Raw genomic sequence first — 22572 nt, 5'->3', positions numbered from 1 at the left:
ATTGGGCATTAACATTTATTCTTTGATGAGTTGCAAGTTATCATCCACCAACCATTATTATATTTAGTTGTGTGTTTCTAATAAAATAACAAGTATAAAAATGCATATATTAATCCAATTACTATGCATTAACTTATAGACTCTTTTGCCAATCTATTTCTTGTTTGACTCTGAATTTCTGGCTATTGGAACAGTGATATATATGTGGGGAAGAAGGGGTTTACAGGGGAAGAATCAAACAACATTGAATGGCATTAAATGAATTTTTTTTTTAAAAAAAAACTTCTTCATCCTACTCTATCCCCACCTACTAGAGTTAGGAGTCTTCATATAGTTCTGTTTTTAATTGTTTAAAGGTTAATAAGATAATTCTAAACATTAAGTCTATATTCATTTCTTGAATTATCACCATTGCATAGTTTCCACTGATAAACTTCTTAGTTATAATGCTTTCAATTTTATACATGTAACTCAAACTTGCTTAAAATATGCTGTATTATTATTTTATTTCACATAATGTCACTATTTTGTAATTTTACAGGTATCAGGGTTAATTATTTTAGAGGCTCAATCATATTATAACGGTTCTTTATAATCCATTCTGCCATTGCACCATTAATCTCATATTTAACAAATTGGTTATTCAGGCTCTAAGCATAAGAAGAAGAAGAAGAATGGACATCTTGTCATGTGGTCTTTCAGGAGTAAAAATATTCTTACAAGTATTCATTTTACTACTTTTTGACATGATTAAGTTGCATGCTCATTCTTGAACTAATTACTTAGAAAGTTGTACATTTGGACTAATTCAGGCTTTTCCTGGATATGACAGTAGTTAATTTCTTCTGAGTTACATGGCTTCAAGGAAAATATGAATACAAGTTCTTATTTTCAACCAGAAAAGAAAGGTAGTGACCTAACATCCATAATATGTAATCAATATAATGATTTTACCTCTGTTGTAACATTGTAGTTATTCTAGTTAGACCTGAATTAATCAATACATGCTTTCTAAAATTATATGTTTGCCCTAGTCAGTTTGGCTCAGTGGATAGAGAGTCAGCCTGCGGACTGAAAGATCCCAGGTTAGATTCTGGCCAAGGGCACATGCCTAGGTTGCAGGCTCAATTCCCAGTAGGGGGCATGCAGGAGGTAGCCAATCAATTATTCTCTCTCATCATTGCTGTTTCTATCTTTCTATCTCTCTCCCTTCCTCTCTGAAATCATTAAAAAATATATGAAAAAGAAAATTCTATATAATAAAAGCCTAACCAACTGTTATGGCAGAACGACCAGAATGACTGGTCACTATAATATGCACTGACCACCAGGGGGCAGACGCTCAACACAGGAGCTGTCCCCTGCTGGTCAGTGCATTCCCAAAGGGGGAGCACCTCTAAGCCAGAAGCTGGGCTCATGATTGGAGAGCACAGCAGCGGTGCCTGCCTCTGTGGCAGCGGTAGGAGAAGCGAGCAGGTGGGTGGTAAGGAGCAAAGGGTCCCGGACTGCAAGAGGGCACAGGCAAAGCTGGTGGTCCTCCCCAGTGCATGAATGTTGTGCACTGGGTCTATAGTAAATAAATAAAATTATATGTTATTGTGGTAAGGACACAAAACATTGTATCTACCTTCTTAATACATTTTTATGTATTCAATGCATTATTATTGATTACTAGAGGCCCAGTGCATGAATTTTGTGCATGGGGGGGGGGGTCCCCTCAGCCCAGCCAGCACCCTCTCCAATCCAGGAGTCCAGGAATTGGGCCTAAACTGGCAGTCGGACTTCCCTCTCACAATTCAGGACTGCTGGCTCCTAACTGCTCACTTACCTGCCTGCCTGATTGCCCCTAACTGCCTCTCCTGTCAGCCTGATCATCCATAACCACCTCTGTGTGCCAGCCTGATTGGCCCTAACTGCCCCCCTGTGGGCCTGGTTGCCCCTAACTGCTCCCCTACTGTCCTGGTCACCCCCAACTGCCCACCCCTGCTGACCTGGTCACCTCCAACTACCCCACTGCTGGCCTGGTCACCCCCAACTGTCCCTCCTGCTGGCCTGGTTGCCCCATGCAGTGCCGGAGTCCAACCCCAGCAGGTCAAGGGTTCCCCAAAGGTGTGGACGGAGTCGGCGAAGAAGGAATGACACGGAGACAGGGTTCAGTTGATCAGCAGCCTAGCCAGGATCTCTAGCCCGGATCTCCAGCCAAGTTCTGGTCTGGATCTCCAGAGAGGTTCTGCTTCAGATCTCCAGCCAGGTTCAGTCACCAGGTTCTAGTCAGGTTCTCTTGCCATGTTCTATAGTCAGGTTCAGTCCAGGATCTATTGCCATGTTCTCTCCAGCGAAGTTCTTCTGTCTCCAGGCTCCGTGTAGGTTCTGTCTTCTGAATTCTGTCTCATGAGTTCTGTGTTCTGAGTTCTGTCTCTTGCTGTCTTATTGCATCTGTATTTATACCAGTTGATTCAATCCTATCAATCTCTATCACAAAGGTTAGGGCGTTTCTTATCTCCATTCCAGGGAGTAAAGATTATGTAGCTTAAGCATGATTGTTCATAGTTAAAGTGATTAATTACCCACCTGGCACTTAGTTGAGGGGTTTTATTCCCTCCCTAACTTCAGGGGAAAATCCCTACCTAGGGATTCAACCTTTCTCGGAGAGGTGACCTTGGTTAAAACACAGCGCCAAGAAGGTGAGCAAACATATTAAGAACCGTATGCCATATAAGCCAGGTCCCTTGAAACAGCAAGGATGGACTGGCTCCCGGCAATGCAGCCTGCTGTTCAGTCATTTGGTTGGCCCTCACTAACCCCCCTGCTGGCCTGGCTGCTCCATGCAGCCTACTGTTTAGTCGTTTGGTCATCCCTCACTAATCCCCCTGCTGGCCTTGTCACCTCACACAGCCTGCTGTTTTGTAGTTACTGTCATTGTGACAGAGTCCCTGACAATTTCCATATTTCTCTATTATTAGTATAGATGGGTACAGTGTTGTAGAGCATTCCACATCATTATTGTAAATAATGCTTCAATAAACATGGAATCCTTTTATCTCTTCAAGATCCTGATTTCATTCTTTTGGGTAAACCTCCAGAAATGGGATCCCTAAATCATATGGTAGTTTTATTTTTTGGGGGAACTGCCATACTATTTTCCATAGTAGCTGTACCATTTTGCATTTCTACCAGCTGAATCAAACTAAAATGGTTTCTACAACCAAGAAAACAGTCAGCCAATTGAAAGGGCAACCCACAAAAAAGGACATATTTGTAAACCATACATCTGATAAGGGGTTAATCTCCAAATTAAATATGGAACTCCTACAACTCAATATTAAAAAAAACAAAAAACTAGTAACATGATAAAAATAGACTAATGATTTAAATAGATATTTCCCCAAAAATGACATACAAATGTTCAACAGGTATGGGAAAAAATAATGCTCAGTGTTGCTAATCACCAGGAAAATCTAAATCAAAACCATAATTAAGTAAATTTTTGCTTTAATTAATTGAGGGGTCTATCTACATTAGCACTTCACTGAAAACAAGGTAGAGAATGGGCTAGAGTCCATTTGGAACCAGATAAAATGATCACCTTGATATAATTGACTTTATTTAATTATACTTCTTTATCTATATAATTTTATTTCAAATTAATTTAATACTTAGGTCTGGTGAGTTTTCTAACATTTTGAAGCTTAAAACTCTCAAATGACTGAGTTAAAAGCTATGTTTAAAGCAGTAGTTGAAAGTCCCAACTTCAACGCAAATACAACATATTGTTCACTTGAAGGTGGTGGGAAGTATGTGTATCATTCTGCTATAAATTAGGGCTCCTGAGGATGGTCATATAAGGCTGAGTGTGTGAAGTGCAATCTCAGACGATCTTATTGATAATAGCTCCCAAGCTGCCAGTAAAAAGATTCCTCTAAAAGGGTAAGAAACACAAGTCTCTAGTAATTGCAAAAAGGGTAACTTGGCTTCTTTTGTTGGGAGAAATACAGTTTTTTAAGTTAAACTGATCGATGCAAAAAACTCTGTGAGTTATATGAACGGCAGTATTTTTGAAGGAGTGAGAAGTACTTTAAAACTCCCTTTTTACTGCAATATCTTAAAACAAGTAATTATTACCTCAGCTTTCTCTGGGGTCCACTCATCCAGTAGATGGCAAGTCTGCTCTGGGAGCCACAGGGTTGAGGATTTCTTTGAGGTTCTGAGTTGTAAGAGGCACTCACTGGCCCTGGAGTGTGTATCAGAAAAAAAATCAATCAGTTTGTATGAAAATAACTTAATGTTATTTTCTTGTTTGTTGTTGTTGTTTTAACATAAAAGGAACCAAAAATCATGAACTGTTTTCAGGGCTTTATCGGGCTCTGATTTTACACAATTTCTTTATGCAAAAATCTCAATGGCAGAATGCAAAATAGGAAATGTCTCTAATAGATGAGAAACATATATGATTATAGAAATGATGTCTAAATCAGAGTTTGATCAAAAGCAGGAAGAAATAAAATCAAAGTATGCATATATATTTTTTCATATCCATCAAATTTTTCTGTAAGGGTTCTGAAATTTATTTGATTTAATCTCTCTCACTATAAGGATTGCCATTATACTCTATTCAAGTGTGAGTGTTGTATGTGTGTGTGTGTGTGTGTGTGTGTGTGTGCGTGTGTATACAGACACATCTGTGTGTGTGCCAGTGTAAGAGAGACCAAAGAACGCATAACAGTTTGAAATAATTGTTATGATTAACACCTGCCTTCAACAAGTGTTTGAGAAGCACCAAAAAAGCCTTACACTATTCCCAATCTTATTCTTACACCAAACCAAAAATATCTGTACTCATTGGCTACAAACACATCTAAAATTCCAAATATGTAAAAAAAAATTCTTGCCGAAACTGGTTTGGTTCAGTGGATAGAGCGTCAGCCTGTGGACTGAAAGGTCCCAGGTTTGATTCCGGTCAAGGGCATGTACCTGGGTTGCGGGCACATCCCCAGTAGGAGATGTGCAGGAGGCAGCTAATCAATGTTTCTCTCTCATCGATGTTTCTAACTCTCTATCTCTCTCCCTTCCTCTCTGTAAAAAATCAATAAAATATGTTTAAAAAAAAAGATTCTACTTAAAAAAAAAAAATTCTTGATTGTCCTCCTTAAAGAAAAATACAGTTGTTAAGTCATTTGCATGTTTTATTATCTGCCTGATTTGGGGGAGGGTAGTAATATAAGGTTAGTATGAATGATTAATTGACTAATGTATTAAGAGATTAAATTATCTACTGTATTTATTCACCACCATTCTGATTTATATCAGGCTGGGTTACACATCACACAGACAATAGTCTATAGATATCAAATAAAATGTGGCACAGATAAATACATTTTGAAGAGTCAGAAGTAAAAATTTACACATATGGAATACATGTGGATAGTCATAGAGAAGACATAAATAGACTTAGCAAGTAAAATAGAAAATGCTCAGTTAAGTTTGAGCTTCACATAAACAGAAATAGATATTTTTAGTATAGTTATGTCCTAAATATTGCATGAGAGATAATTATATTAAAATATACATGTTAACCTAAAACTTAAGTTTTAAATGGGATTCTTATATTTTATTTGATAAATCTTGCATACCTAGGTCTAGGATACCACGGGACCAGCATGTAGCCATACATTGCTAAAGTAGGGGAGAAGCAAAACACTTAAAACAAACTTCTCAAATTTGCCTACCCTTAAGGATCTTATAAAATTTGAATATTATTGACTGACAAAAATATTATTAGTTAAGTACATTCCTAATTAAATAAAGAATTTTACTTCAATGACTATGTATAATAAGTACTAGTGAATGTATAGTTCTATTTAGCTGTCTACATAAAATGTAGTTAACATAAGCACTATTGAGAGATTTCCTTTATATTAAGCTACCATTTGGGGCAGGATTGAGTTACTTAAGCAGTATCTAGAAACAGCAATTTGGTTGTTTTTCATTTGGATATATTTATAATTTGTTAGAAAGTGAAAGATGCATTAAGGAATAATATCTCATGTGCTCATTATTTTCTTGTCATTTCAATTAGTGTTTTGGAGATGATACTATTTGGTTCTGTTGAGTATTATTTACTCATTCTACTCAATTATAAACCTTAATCTTTTTCATGGTCAGGTTGAAAAGACAGTGACAGACTCAGGTTTATCACTTAAGCTGTCTAGTATAAACAACGTTTTCAAGATTTATTTTGATGAATGCATTATTCAGAAAGTAATATAAATGTGCATATTTAAGAGATGTGTTCATCATTTATAAGTCAACCAGTGAATATATTAACAGTCTGTTTTAAATCACTGGTTGTATGGAGTGGTTACTAATTATAAACAAGAATTATTTGTAAATCTGCCAAGTGCCTGGAACTCTTCTAGACACTGAAGATACAATAGCGAGGGAAATAAAATACTCGGCCTTAGTGGATGTTTCTTTTAAAGTTGTGTCAGGCTATGAATAATACAAGTGAGTAAAAGAAGTAAAATACATCGTATATCAGATGGTAAGAAGTGATATGAAAAACATAAATCAAGGAGGAAAGACAATAAGTCATGCAGGGACAAGTGAGTTTTCAGCGTTACATTGGAAAGGGAACGAGTCACTGAGAAGATAATAAGCCGGACTTGAAGAGGGTGGGTGAAGCAATAAGCCATGTGAACATCTGCAGGAGAACATTCAGAAAGAAGGAATGTCCATAGCTCTATGGTGCAAGCATGCCCCTTGTGCTCCAGGAACTAAAAGCAAGCCTGAGGGGCTGAAATCGAGTAATTAGAGAATAGTGGAAGAAAGTCCCGGGAAGAGAAAACAACTGTGCCGATTGTAGTTAGTTGGATCACCCACAAGAAACCTGAAAATCACTAAGAAAGAAGATGCAAGTACTAATGAAGAAAGACAGTTAGCTAGGAGCCTAGAAAACTGTAAGGAATACGAGAAAGTGCTTGAGGATTGATAATTTCATGAAAGCAAGTAGTGATTTGATATCATAACTAGAGGCCCGATGCATAAAATTCAAGCACGGGGGAGGGGGCCCCTCAGCCCGACCTGCGCCCTCTCACAATCGGGGACCCCTCGGGGGATGTCTGACTGCTGGGTTAGGCCCAATCATGCCTAAACTGGCAGTCAGATATCGCTCTTGCAATCTGTGATCCTTCTGCTCCTAACCGCCCGCCTGGTCATTCTGCAATTCAGCCAATTTGCATATCAGCCTTTTATTATATAGGATATTTATTTTCAGGTCCAGTGGTCCCCAAAGTAGGAGTGAAGAAAAACAATCATCATTTGTGCAAACTGGGTTGGTCAACTTTTTCTTATGGGAAGAATATAGGGAAACTTTGACAGAGAGATAAGTAATTAAGATTATTTTAATGGTTCCTGCAGCTCTGGCCAACATGGCTTAATGGCCTACACACGGAAGGTCTTGGGCTTGATTCCAGGTCAAGGGCATGCACCTGGGTTGCCTATTTGATCTCTGCCCCTTATATGCGTATAGGGAGGCAACCAATGGATGTGTCTCTCTTACATTGATAGTTCTCATTTCTCCTCTCTCTCTCTCTCTCTCTCTCTCTCTCTCTCTCTCTCTCTCTCTCTCTTTCTCTCTCTCTCTCTCCCTCTACTCCCTCTAAAACAAAAATACAAAACAAAGAACACATAATGGTTCCTGTAGGCAAAAAAGAAAGTTTTGGAAGTTGAGTAGGTGTGAGGAAAGGCCTAGGAATCTTGTAATTTCTTGTAATAATAAGTGATTGATCAGAAACAGAGGCAGAGGGTATAATAATATTTGTGCTGATAGAACCAATGCAGGTAATGGTTGTAAAACTGTAAATGTTAGGAGAAGATTGGGGTTTTCCAGAATCTTGTAGTGTTTTGGACTCCTCTTGGGCTTGCACCAGGGGAGGCATGAAGGCCAGCAGAGGGGTGGCCTCTGGGGCTGCCAAATGTGAGGCAGACTCAGTAACAGGAGCTCCCATATCAGAACCCCTGTTATTATTATTATTTTAAGGCTTATTCTAGAAACAAAAAATTATGTTTCTCTCTGTTCACTTTGAAAGTTTTGGATCTATTAACTGATGACATCATATCATTTCAAAAATTAACATATAGTTTAATATATGCATCCTGAAACAGTCCAACAGAAGAGGAGTTAATTATTTTACTCAATCAGAGGAAAGTAAGATGTAAGAAATATTTCTGCATACGTGTCTACATAATATATGTAAGTAATATCATTTTAAAAAATCTTTATTGTTTAAAATATTACATATGTTCTTATTTTCCCCCATGGTCCTTTTCTATCCCTTCCCTGCCCCCCACCACCTAATCTCATTTTTATATATGATCACATTTACATAAGGGCAGATACTTTAGAAAAAAAAAGAGATACCAGAAAACCATGCAGAAAGTTATGTCTTTTTATAAAAAAATGTAGAGACTGTTGAATATTTTCAGAACAAAAATCATTTTCAAAGAGATATTCTGGAGATTTAAGTGCTACCCTTCCCTTTTATTACAATGGCTACACACAATCAACTGTATTTTATTTTTCCCCTTGTTTGAACAAACTTATTTTGGGATGTCATTAGAGTCAGCCTGATACATGATACTAAACTGTAACATCAAGGATTTTATGCAAGTATTATTATATTTGCATAATGGGTTCTCTTTAAATTGGTTGCAGAAACATTTATTACCTAGAGCTTCTATAACAGCAAGGTATAATGTACCACACTGAAAACATTGATCCCCATCTGGTTTAAAGATTGCCAAATGATATAATGATATGTGTGCTCTAGAAGATTTAGAAAGGATATTACATGACTGAAAGACACTTAGCTTTACGGGTTTTCAGCAGGAACATGATTGATAGAACTCACTTATGGGGTCCTAATCTTGTTTATATTCATTACTTGATGGGAATTACATTTTTTTTGTTAACCTTTTATTTCAAAAAAATATCTACATGTTGCCCTAGTGGCCTTTAAGACCAGCTAGGGATTTTCTCATTAGAATCTAAGAAAAGAAAGAACATAGCAATTATGTGGTATGTCTCAGGCTAATTGTGTGACTCCAGGCAATAGAATAAATATTATTATTTGAAAGAAAGTCATGTATGGGTAGGTAGAAGATTTTAAAAAGTCACTGACATGTGTAAGTGGAAAAGTTAAAAGATAAATAAGCTGCCTATGATTAAGCACAGTTCATGTAAATACAGGAGTCAGTAATTTGGTTACATATCAATGAGCCATAAGAAGTTCCTTCCTCTGACCAACTGAAAGTAATTTTCATACAACTAGTAACTATAAGTTTAAAAAATTGATTTATTACCTTTAATTGTAAAAAAAAACCAAAAACTTAACCTTCATTTTTCTTATTTCACATTCTAAATTCTTCACCATCCTATCAGTCTTCTCTCAGAGGAACAGATGTCTCATTCTCTCATCCTTCCTCCCTTCTTTGATACTCTTCCTCATCTCTGACTTATAAATCTATAGTACCCAGCCATGTGTTGTGTCCAGGATATGATTCTCTGACCTCAAGTATCTTTCCTTGATGTGCAAAGATCTAGTAATCATTTTCATATCCTGATGGATCATCAAAGCTATCTTTGCAGGAGACCCATGATCTTACCTGCTTCCTTCACTAATTGGTCAAAATTAGGTTATGACTATAACACATTTATGACTATATCTGTACATTACTTTTACAGAAAGGTACACATAAAATCTTAGAGCAATCTTTAAACGTCACTTTCTGTCCTTCTACACTTACTTATCAATTTAATTCAAGATAAATTAATTTTGATTATTATTTAAGAACTATTATTTAACACACAGTGAACTTCCCATTGCATTGCATTGTTTTCATGAGTTTCTGAGCATTTATTTTTAGTATATTCTAATTTCCTAACTAGTAGACCTAATAGCACACTCCTCAAATTTCCAACTGTCCTATACAACATGCCTACCTCTCATCTGCCTATAGCTTATTCTTTTCTTTTCTGCACCTTGAGCTATCCACTTTTGTCTGACAGTCAGGGCCTTCCATAAGCTGATCTCATTGCATTTTTTTCTAGTTCTACCTAACAAATCCCTTTATTTATATGCAACATTTGAATTAATTAAGACTCCTCACACTTGACTGATGTCAAATGCTCTTTTTTTATTAATATATTTTTTATTTATTTAAGAGAGGAAGGGAGAGGGAGAAATAGAAACATCAATAATGAGAGGGAAGCATTGATCAGATGCTTCCTGCCTGCTCCCTACTGGAGACCGAGCCTGCAACCAGACCAGGAATCTAACTGTGACCTCCATGATGGCTGGGCTCAAGTGCTCTTGTCTGTATATTTATCTTGGCCTTATTGACTCTAATTGAAATACCTTAAAAGCCTGTGCATACCATAAAGCCCAAATTAAAGATTAGTTGTTAAACAGTCCCTACTGGGCCACCTAATTACATATTTTTTCCCTCACTCACCTCTTCTTTTAGTTTTTATTATATAGCATGTTACAAAGTAAGAGACATCCTACTATTTATCTTGTATATATTCCAGGCATTATAATAATCTATGTGGATATACAGATAATTTTAAAGCATTACTTTTTTTCAAATAGCAAATATTTCTTTTTTTATTTTTCTGGGGGCAAAACTTGAGAATTCTAATAATAGTAGGTACAAATAGTAAAATACAGTCTGCCTTTCATTAATGCATCAAAAAAGGTGATGCATTAATTATTTATCTATTTGTACTGTCTTGATTTAATAACAAATTACACAATTTAATTACAAAATAATCCACAGAGTCAGACACTAAATAATCCTACTATATACAGACTATGAATTGTCTATCTTCTTGATTGAGGGAGGTAAAAACTTTGGCAAAAGAGGCAAGGCATTATTTCCATTTCCTCTGTTTATTTTTTAATGAAAACTACTTCTAAAATTATAATCATGGTAGTTAGAGAATAACATTTTGTGCTTTCATTATAAAGGTAAAATATTATTATTAGTTTTAAATTTTAAATAAAATATGATTTATTTTCAAGGACAATATTTACTAAGGTAGAATTTAAAAAATAATGAATTCAAATAATAATGGACAAACAGCATCAATTCAATTTTATTCTGCATTCTCCCTGAAACCATTCTTTTTGCTTTATACTTCATTTGTCTGAATATATATTTTTTAAATTTTGGTTTGTGTTTGTTTGTTTACTGCTACTGGGAAGATCTGTCATGAGGCCTTCTTGGGTTATTTATTTGCGTTAAGACAAAAGGGAATATGGCAAAGTCCTCACTCATGGGTACACTAAGAATCTGAAATAAATATATGTTTTAGGCAAGAATATTATTATTTTTTATATCTGACATTGCATTTCCATTTTAATGGCAGCAATGAATGCAGTATTTAAAGATCTATTCCATTTAATTGAGATACATGATAAATACAGTTTCATCTATATTTCATATAGCATTGGCCTTCAGGCAGCCACAACTCAATACAAATAGCCTACAGTAGTATACCAATGTCTTCACAGAGAATGCTTTAAAAATCACGATAGGATATTTTAAATAAACCTAAAATAACTTTGACAGTGGTAAAAAAAATGTCATGTTAAACTAACATGAGGGAAAAAATAATCCATGGGGAAATGTAAAGACACTAATATATGAGAGGGTAGTCAGCAACTCTTTCCTCTTATAGGATGTCAGCCTAACATTTTGAGTGCCAGAAAAGATTTTGAAGATGCTCTGAAAAAGAATAAAAGTTCTCTTCTAAGAGGCAGAGAAACTATCAGAGATATTAATGACCCTAGTAGGGAAAAAATGTTTTCAAATTTACCTTTCCAATAAGAAAAGAGAGTTATAAACTAGATATAACTATGTGGTGTACCTTTCTCCCCCAATATTTGTTAAATTGTGAAATTGAGGTCAAAAAGTCAAGAAGGATTTTGCAAAAGTAATTAAGGTCCCAAATCAATGAACCTCTCTAAGATATCTGATTGAGCCTCATTTAATCATATAAGTCCTTTAAATCTAGGTCTAGAGTTCAGAGATAGGAAAAACGAAGGGGTCAAAGCAGGAGCAGGAATCAATGGGCCATTACTGCCTTGAAAATCGTGAGGGCCATATAGCAAGGAATCCAGGCAACTTCTGGAGTTGAGAAGTGCTGTGGCTGATATCAGGCAGGCAAGAAAACAGGAACATCAACTCTATAACTGAGAGCAGTTGAATTATGCCAACAATTTGAATAAGCACGGAAGCAACATACACGGCTGTCCTAGGAAGCTACTGAGTTTGTGGTAATGTGTCATGCAGCAATATAAACCTAACACATAATTCCAAATAAGGACATTATACATTCTTAGAAAAGTAAAAATACAAGAGAATTTTAAAATTTGATAAAGAATTTCTGCAAAAAAATATAATAAGCATCAAACTTAATGTTGAAATATTCAAAATTTCCCCTCATTAGATCAGGACCAGGATAAAAATATTATCATCATTCCTATTTAATATCATATTACAGTTCTTAGCCATAGCAATAGGATAAGTAAATGCAAATGAATTGAAAATTAAAAATAAAAATGTCATTATATCAAAAATACATAATGAGCCCTAACTGGTTTGGCTCAGTGGATAGCGCATTGGCCTGTGGACTGAAGGGTCCCAGGTTCGATTCCAGTCAAGGGCATGTACCTTGGTTGTGGGCACATCCCCAGTTGGGAGTGCACATACTGGTATTAATAAATTAATATAAGTTCATACTGGTATTAATAAATTAAAGAATATAGAGAGGGTCAGTGGGAAAAAAACACACAAAGGGGAAATCTGTAATATTGCCAACAATAAAGATAAATAAACAAACAAATAAATAAATAGAAAAATAAATACATAAACAAATACACTAGAAAGGAAAACCTTTCCTTACATTTGAAGGGCAAGTTAAAAATATAGGTGAAATGATGGCACTAGATAATTATCTCTTGATAATTTGATGAAAAAAGCATTTATAAAATCTCAAAGAACTTTACCCCCAAATACTTTTTGCTTATAAGAGGAAAAATACCAAATTTATGATGGAGAAACCTAAGAACACTCCCCAACAAGTGATCAGAGTTAACATCAACAACACTGAGAACAATACAATGTTATGCCCATGGTATTCCTTTCATAAAGTGCATAACTTGAATCAAATCCTGAGAAAAAATACAACAAAAAGCAATGGAGGACATTCTACTCTTTGAAAACTTCCTCATCAAGCAAGATTTTTTTTTAAATTGTTGAGAAACTCCCAAATAAAAGATATAAAGATCAATTACAACTAAATGCAATGAACAATCCTCCACTGGATCCTGGACCAGGAAGAATAACACCTGTAAAGGACACTATTGAGACAATGGACTAAATTTAGATATGAACTGTGGATGACATTTGATCAATATTTAATTTTTTACTTGATCATTGTACTGCAGTTTTATAAAACAATATTATTTTCCTTGTTTTTAAGGAAATGCACAATATAGTACATAGGGATAAGAGGCATGATGTATCTAATATATTCTCTAATGAAATATTTATTTTCTTGCCTGGTTGTCTCATCTCTTTGTGATTGTCCTTGTAAAATTACCCGAATTTCCTGGATTAAACTCTGAGGAGCTATTAAGAATATCTTTCTACAAACCAGTGAGATACTGGTCATAGCTGTGTATTTGGATTCAATGTATAATTGATATTTTGATACTTGCCTTGAGTGGAGCGCTATTAAATTGGTTAACTGTACTGTGCACTGTAGCCTGGAATCTGAAAAGAAAATATATACATACACGCTCACCTTGAACTATGCTGTTTGTAGGCAGTTTATATTGAGCTTATATTTATGTGTTTATATCCATATACTTGACATATTATTTATGTTAGAGTATGCCACCAGAGTGCTGTATTGACTGCACACAGAAGTTTCAAACAATATATAGCCATTTATAAAACAACACATCTGGGTAAGACAAGGCAATTACCATTATTGCCAGCCAGTTACGTAAGTTAAATCAGACATAAAAATATATTCTTAAGGGAAGGATGATAGATTACCTTTTGTTAAATTAAGAAAGTTCAAGGAGTGCCAGTCTGTAAGTGGTTGCTCTGCCCTTTCTACACAGGCTCTGTTACCCATATTTTGTAATGCGTTTTTCCTTTTTTAATCTGCACACAATGATAATTTTATTGAAGAAGGGTGATACAGAGAGAGAAAGAGAGAGAAAAACATCGGTTGCTACCTGTATGTGCTCCAACAGGGGTTGAACCTACAACCGAGGTGTGTGTCCTGACCAGAATTGAGCAGCAACCTTTCTGGTGTACTAGATGATGCCCCAACCAACTGAGCCACCTGAGTGGGCTGCTATTCAGGTTTGTAACCAGGCACAAGCACTTTTATAAATAATTTTTATATCTGTATGATTGGTAGTAGTGTCCCCATTTTCATTTTTTAATTTAGTAAATTGAGTCTTTTTTCTCTGTTCACCTTTGCCAAAGGTTTTTAAATTTTGTTGATCATTTTCAAATAACCAACTTTTCGTTTCACTGATTTTCTCTATTGTTTTTTATTTTATTTTTTCTGTTTTAATCTCTATTATTTCATTTTTTTCTGCTAGTTTTGGGCTTGTTTTTGTTTTCTTTTTCTAGTTTTTTATGTGGTAAATTTTGGTTATTTATTTGAGATATTTCTTGGTTTTTTTAAAAAATGCATTTACCCAAAATTTTGCTTACTATTAGGTGGTAATTTTATTATTTGATATAGGTATATGTCTTATTTTTAAATCAATTTTCCATAATTAATTGTATCTTTCAGCTGAAAATTTTACACTTTTACATTTTACATAGTATTTTGTTTAAAATTTTATTGCATGGTAAATATACTGAATCTTTTTTACAATTAGTCTATTATTTTTATTATAATAGATTATACATTTACTCCTTCCTTCATATAGCCATGAATCACTGATTATGCACTGACTGATTCCAAGCCCACCAAATTCTCAAACCAATGAATGAAATGTATGTAGTTGTAAGCTCTTAAGAGATGAGGACAGCTTGCTCTTTGGTATCATCACAGCACTATCTAAGAGTGATCATATGCACACTCTTATGCTCAATTATACATATTATCCAAGGTAAAATTGACATCATATTTTTTATGTAAAGCAACATCATTAAAGCTTAATAAAGACCATCCTGATTTTGTTCAAAATTGAGCTAGGGGAAAATAGACTGACACCAAAAATTAGCTTTGCAATGACTCCTAATAACCCAGCATATATTTCAAGACTTGATCCTTCCAACCACTGTTCAATGTAATTGTAGATTATATTATAATTAGAGGCCCAGTGCACAAATTTGTGCATGGGAGGTGTCTGGCCAGCCTGACCCCATTGGCCTGATCAGACTGGGCCAGCCGGGGGAGGGGATGCAGGAGGTTGGCCGGCCAGCCCTGTCCCCGATCAGGATGGGGGCAATCAGAGGCGGGGCCAGCTGGGGGAAGGGGCCATGGGTGGCTGGCCGGCTGGTCCCGCCCCCTTGTCGAACTTCCGGTCAAACTCCCAGTTGAGGGAACAATTTGCATATTAGCCTTTTATTATATAGGATAGGCAGACCGCTCTTGGACTAGCTAACTACTTCAAAACAAGATCCTTTGTTTCAAGATAGCCTTTATGTAGATTCCCAATCATCACAATCCTGCATTTTTTTCCTAGCTGATTCTTCAGGAATATATATTCGGTCTAAACAGGGCAAAAATTAATAAATAGTTATGGAATTTGCAGAAGATTAAGTCATATATGAATGGTTGATAAGTCTTCCTTTTATTTCAATTATTGAGACTCTCATCACCTCCCTAAGTTCCACATCCTATACCCTTTTTTATTTCTCTAATCCAGTTGGGGAAATTTGCTAATACTTGCAAAGTAATACATCAGGTTATTTATTTATTTATTGGTCTAACAAATGCAACTGGGATTATTTCCTGATAGGTGTTCAAGTGTCTGTAGTCTCATTTATACCACTTATAAGCTCTATTACTTTTTATATTGAAAAAAAGAACACTTCATGTCTAGGGAAATTAATCCTTAATTATAAAATACTCCAAATTTTATTTTTATATACTATCCCTTAATAGGGTAACATAATATAAAAACTGTCACATACACCTGTTATTAGTACCAAGGAATCAAACCCAGGTTGTTTGCTTTCATATTATTTGGACATAATGAAAAACAAATTTATATTTTTATTTTCAGTGACAGAACATTATTGCTCTTTATGTTGACATTATACATTCACACAGGGAGTTAAACTATAACCATTCTTCTATTGACTCCCGGTAAGGGAATTAACAGCTTCTGGGGAAACTAATTAGATCCAATTATTACTCATCTGACCTAATTTGACATCAGATGTCTGAGAAGAAGTCATCTGAATTAACTGAATAAAGATTTAGCTACCATATACACATGAATTCCATGGATAATTTATTTCTAATGTAACTCATTTAGAGAAGAGGAATACACTGACTAAAACAAAATAATATAAAAGAGAGATGATCTAATATAAAACTCCTAAAGGAATATGATAGTGCAACATAGCAGTTACTCATTCATTATTCTGCTGATTTGCTTACTTTTACTTTTAAAAGTCTAAGGCTTAATTTGCTCATTTGATAAGGTGATTAGATGAACTGATCAATAAGTCCTTTCCTCCATGGCATTGTTGGTCCAGTGCCATTTATTTAGAATGGTAACTAGATATGACACTCTCTTGATTTTGTAGTTTCTAGGTGATTAACAAAATCCACACTAATTCACACAGGTGATTTCTAGGGTATGGCACAAGGTATGCCTGCTAAGTGTAAGGCAGAGTGCTTTGGACAAAATAAAGTAATCAATTGGGTATAACTTCCACCCATGTAGCCTGAGCATGAGGAAACACCCACATTTCCATATAAGGAAACAAGAAATGACTCTCCTTATAACTTTCACTTTATTCTTCTTGAGAGTCAGCCAACTAGTCACACTGTAGCATAGGAGTGACTTCTAGTCTGCTCACACAAAGCTGCTTAATTAGTGGGTACGTTGCAGTGGTAGGCCAGACAGGAGCAGGGAGTGGAGGAAGAGCAGTCCTATACCTCCAGAATTTGTGAGATCCTCTAACTGACACCTGACTTCCTCTTCTTAATTGCAACCTCTCAGTTTCACACTATTTGCACTCTTAAAAGTCCAGTAACATTGTGATATTTTTAAACCATCCTCAGTCATATCTACTTAGGATGGTTTAAATTTCTCAAGGTAGGTTTCAAGGGAAAACAGAAAGATAGAATGAAGTCATTAGATAATATAGAGGTGTGAAAGGCGGTAACACCAGTGGGGCAAATAGAAATTACATTGAGAATACTGTACAAAGAAATGGCACTGCCCTTAACCAATGGCAACTATTGCTGCTGAACCAGTAGCTCAGAAGATGCCACTGGACCCATCTACTTGCATGAATACCCTCCCCTATTTTTTTTTATTCAACTTCTTCAAACAGATCCTTTTTAAAAAAGTTACATGTGGCAAAATCAAGTCTGATATATAATTTTTCTAATAATGATGAACTAATAATAATGTTTACATATGTGTGAATTGAGCTTATACTTTGTGCCTTAAATGTTACCAAGCATTTACTAAGGCCAAGCATTCAATAGGACATATTTAATGCAAAAATTCTATAATCCTCATTTTAAAGATAAAGAGTCTTACACAGAGGAACTAAACACCTTTGATAAGGAGATAGGGGCTACTATATGTGATATAAGTCTAGGCTCTCTGGTTGTGACCTTATACCACAACTTTGCTATGCTGTCTCACTGAAAAGACAAAAAAAAAAAAAAAATCAGGGAAACAGAGTATGAAAAAATTTACCCAACAGTAAAAAAATAAGTATACTTCAAAAATTTTAAAAAGAGAATATATTTACTTAGCAAAACAATCAGTTGAAAATTATATGTAATTTAAGGCATCCTCTTAATATACTTCGTATTATTTTTCTTTCAAACAATAGAATATTTCTTTCTGTCTTTATATTAGATGGCAAAAATTTTTCAACAACCTAATTTTGTCTCTGAATCACTCAGAAAGCTGACCAGCAGCTTTCTTGATCTGATCAACTCAGCAGGCCAGTACAGAGGGCCTCCATCGCCTCCTGTCATTAAGTTCATTAGTGTGGTCAGACCCCAGATCCAATTACATGAATACTGCTTGGACAAACAAGACAGGGCCTTCCTGGTCTCTAGTGTCTCCTTTTTGAAGCGTATACATCATTTTGCCTCCTGGAGCTGGTGGTGGCCTCCTGGCTAATTTGACAAATAAGTAGAGCAGAAAAACAATGTGATCCAACCCAGTGCTGCCAACAGCCTCAATATTAATTTTAACTCTTGTAATCTTATTGCTTAATAAATAAGACACAGTCATTTTCCCTTGACAACTGAGACCCTAATGCCTGGGATACTACTTCTCAATTAGAAACAGCAGCACTGCATATAGATCTTCATTCTGTACACAAGACTCATCCCTCAAGCATTGATACCCAGTCCCTACTTGGCCCCAACACATTATCCTACCACTGGAAAGTAATGTCTTTCCTATGAAATAATTTGTTTCAATTTCTAGAAATAATTTTGTTTTTGATGTCTGCAAAGTTAAGTGCCATAGTAAACAGAGAAATCACAGGATTAGAAAAAACATACAGTTCTTTTCATTTAGATTGTCTGTAAGCTAAAATAATATTTCTATTTTTCAAATAAAGTAATTCAATAGTTCAACATTTGCCTAGAGAAACCCAGAAATGCATGAAAGCTTATATTCACTGATAATAATATTTAGCTTTATGCTTTACTTTTCAGATTCTTCATTCCAGAAATATTACACAATTGTGGCAGTAGGAGTAACTTAGGATATGATTGTTACTCCTGTTTTCTTAATTGAAAAATCTATCTTATCTTTTACATTGACAGTAACTAAAGAGAAAAAAAATCAAATATCATGAATGCTAGGTTAAGTACTTGGAGGTCTGAGTATATGTGTCAATATTTTGTCGTTTAGTACATGTAGAATTTAGTACTGGATTTGATAGGAGACTAGTTTTAGTTAGTAACAGATTACCATCTGCTGACTAATTAGTAAGTTTATACACATTATCTATTCTTTGAAGAGGAAGAAATATATCCTGGAGTATAATATAAACACATAAAGCAAAGCAGAATTCAGAGTTAGTGGTATGCTACTCAAGGCTGGCTAACTTAGTCCATTGCAATTTTGAAAGATTAGTTTAGATAAATATCCTCCCAAATATAAAATCAGACTGAATTTCCAAATTATTTGTTTGTCATTTTCCTTAAAATAACACAGCAGTGAATAAAATATTTTTATTCAGAGATAATATGAGAGTATAAATCAGATAGCTGTGATAGTATCAACAGAAGCATGGGGAGTGGAATAAACCAGTATGACCAAAATGTTACCTTGCATGTAACAGAAAGAGCATTCAGAACAGTGGGAAGAAATAGAAAAGGAATGAATAAAAGGGTAGAAGTAGTATCAGGCATTGTTAAAGGCCAGTTTTAATTTTTTTGAAATTAAAATTGCCATACAATATTATATTAGTTTCAGGCCATTTTAAATTTTAAACTTAATTGAATAGATAATAGAACATTACAGAACAAAGAAGAAAATGACAGGTGAGACATATGAAATTACTTATATAAGAAATAACTCTTACTGTTTTTGAAATAGTTGAAATATGAGAATCAAGATTTGTTAGGATGCAATACAACAGCAATTTAATATTTAGCTTATACTGAAAAGTGATGATGTAAATTTAATTAAACATTTCACATGAGATAACTTCTTTGTTTAAGATAAAATAAAAAAGAAAAGAAAACATAGTGAGTGCTGTTTAAGTTGGAGGTAAATATGTTAAAATACTATAGGCTTAAGCATATAAATAAAGTCAGAGGCAAATTTAAAAAGAGACAATATAAAAATACTTACGAATTAAAAGGATACAAATTATTTTAGTAGTAATACAGCCTGAAATAATAAACACCACATTTAAGAGATCTGGTACCAGTCAGTAGTGATGGAGGAAGAAAGGGCTGTGAATGGAATTATGAGAGAGTCTTACAAGATTTGTAATGATATATGTAATATTGTGCTTACTTTAAAATTGAATCAAGTATGGTCATATATACCAGCTTTATTAAAATAAATGGTAACTATAATTACATTATTTTTTTCTACATTATTATATAAATGTTTAAAGTATTTCATAGGAATTAAAGAAGGTACACTTAGTTTCAATTATGTTTCTGCCAATTACAAGTTTTGTGAATTTGGATGTCATCTATTTTCTCTAAGCCTTACTTGCTTCTTATATCTATGTTCCTGTAAAGCCAGAATTAATTCAGATAAAAAACAGGGTGTCCTAGACCAGCTGGTGTGCTCAGTGGTTGAGCTTTTACCCATGAACCAGGAGGTCATGGTTCAATTCCCAGTCAAGACACATGCCCAGGTTGTGGGCTCAATCCCTAGTAGGGGGCATGCAGGGGACAGGCAATGGATGATTCCCTCTCATCATTAATATTTTTATCTCTCCCTTCCTCTCTCTAAAATAAATAACAACATATTTTTGTAAATGGGGTGTCCTAGATTTAACTGTCAATATATCTATAATGTAAACTCAAAGAAAGAAAATATCAAATATTTCAGTTATTTATTTATAAGGTCTGAAATAGAGAAAAGGCAGCATGAAGACTTTCCACTATCCGTGAAAGATAGGTTTAGAAGTTGTTTGTGGAAGAGATTCTTCAGACAAAGAGGACGAAAGCAAACAATAAAATCCCCAGAGAACATCATATATCATTGTCCAAATTATCAATTCCTGATTCTGATTGTATATTACAATAAGCTGTGGAGCTCTGAAAAAAATATATCTAGGATATACATCCAGAATTTCTATTTTAATCAGTCTAGGTTAGGGCCAGGACACTAGCATATTTTTAAAGCTTCTTTCTCAACTGATTGGAATAGGAAGAAGTCACTGAAGTTTTGGATCTGGGGGGAATATTACCAACCATGGGGAGAAAAAAAAACAAGCCAAAGAGCAGGACAATAAAAGGTTTAAATCCTCTCTAATGATTTTCTGCTAATAATATGAATTGGCAACTATATTAAGGCTCATAGAAATTCAAGCCAGTCCAATATCTGACCTCAAAGACTTTATCTCATAAGTGTATAAAACAAGCACACATATGTTTATAATAAAAATACTTATATACTGCTATATCATCAGTTCCATACACTACTAATATTCAAAGGAGAGAGTCACTTGGTATGGATTGTTGTCCTTGTGAAATATAGAGCCAACCCTAGGTTAATGTGCTGGGCTCCCAGGCCCCGTGTGGTTAAAAATGCAATGGCATTTACTGTTGCCTTGTAATTTACATAAAATGTGAAGAAAATAAGTTATTCTTTATTACTTTTACAAAATAATGGACCCAGAAAGTATTTTAACTTTCCCTTTTACAGAACCTATACATCTTTCTATACATATTACTGCTGTATGGAAAATTATGTGACACTTGTAAGCACAAAAGCCAGGCTACTGGGCCTTTCCTCAAATAAACAGAAGAGGGTAAGATAAGTCTCCATGTACCTCCTCTACTGGTGAAGTGTGTTCAGATTAAAATCTGTCCCTGGCACCAACATATGGGACAGTGAGTCATAAGATGGCTCGCAACCTGCTGTTTTTCTCTGTATTTACCGCAAATGGGATAACAAATGCCTGGTTATGTTGCTCTATAAATTGTGAGAGTAGAACCATGTCTGTAGCTACCTGTCATGTTTTACATCTAATTCTCCCCCCCACCCTTTCCCTTTAAGTCAAAAGACATCTTGGGGTTTTCCTTATAAATAATAAGAATTAAACTCATTGGAACAGGTCTGAATAGTTGTTTCCAAATCTAATTTAAATAACACATTTAAAGATCACATAAATAATTGCATATAGTTCTTCGGAAGAACTAAATCATTGTAACTTTGTGCCTCAAAATAACTAAATGAAAACAAAACAACAACAACAACGACAACAAACAAACAAACAAACAACAAAAAAAAAGGAAGGAAATCATAAAAATGCCCTGTATAAGCAGACTGGTATATCTTACTTCCTGGTTTTATTAGTTGACATACAAAAAATTCACAGGTGCTGGAAAACTTGAAGGAAACTTGAGAGCTATGTTAAAGGGATTCATAACATTTTTTTTTGTTAAAAACTTATCTTTTGAACATATTTATTTTAATCAAAAGCTGTTATTTCTTAATCTATAATTCTACTAATAGTAAGTAATGTTTCATCTATACTATTTTTGTATTTCTTCATGTGTACTTTGTTTTCAATATTTAGAATTAATTTAAAGATAAATTTTAATAAAACTTTCTCAGGTAAGCA

Source organism: Myotis daubentonii, chromosome 3 (assembly GCF_963259705.1).
Source record: "Myotis daubentonii chromosome 3, mMyoDau2.1, whole genome shotgun sequence".
NCBI lineage: Eukaryota > Metazoa > Chordata > Mammalia > Chiroptera > Vespertilionidae > Myotis > Myotis daubentonii.
The sequence above is the reverse complement of the archived record's forward strand: the minus strand, read 5'-3'. Positions refer to the sequence as shown.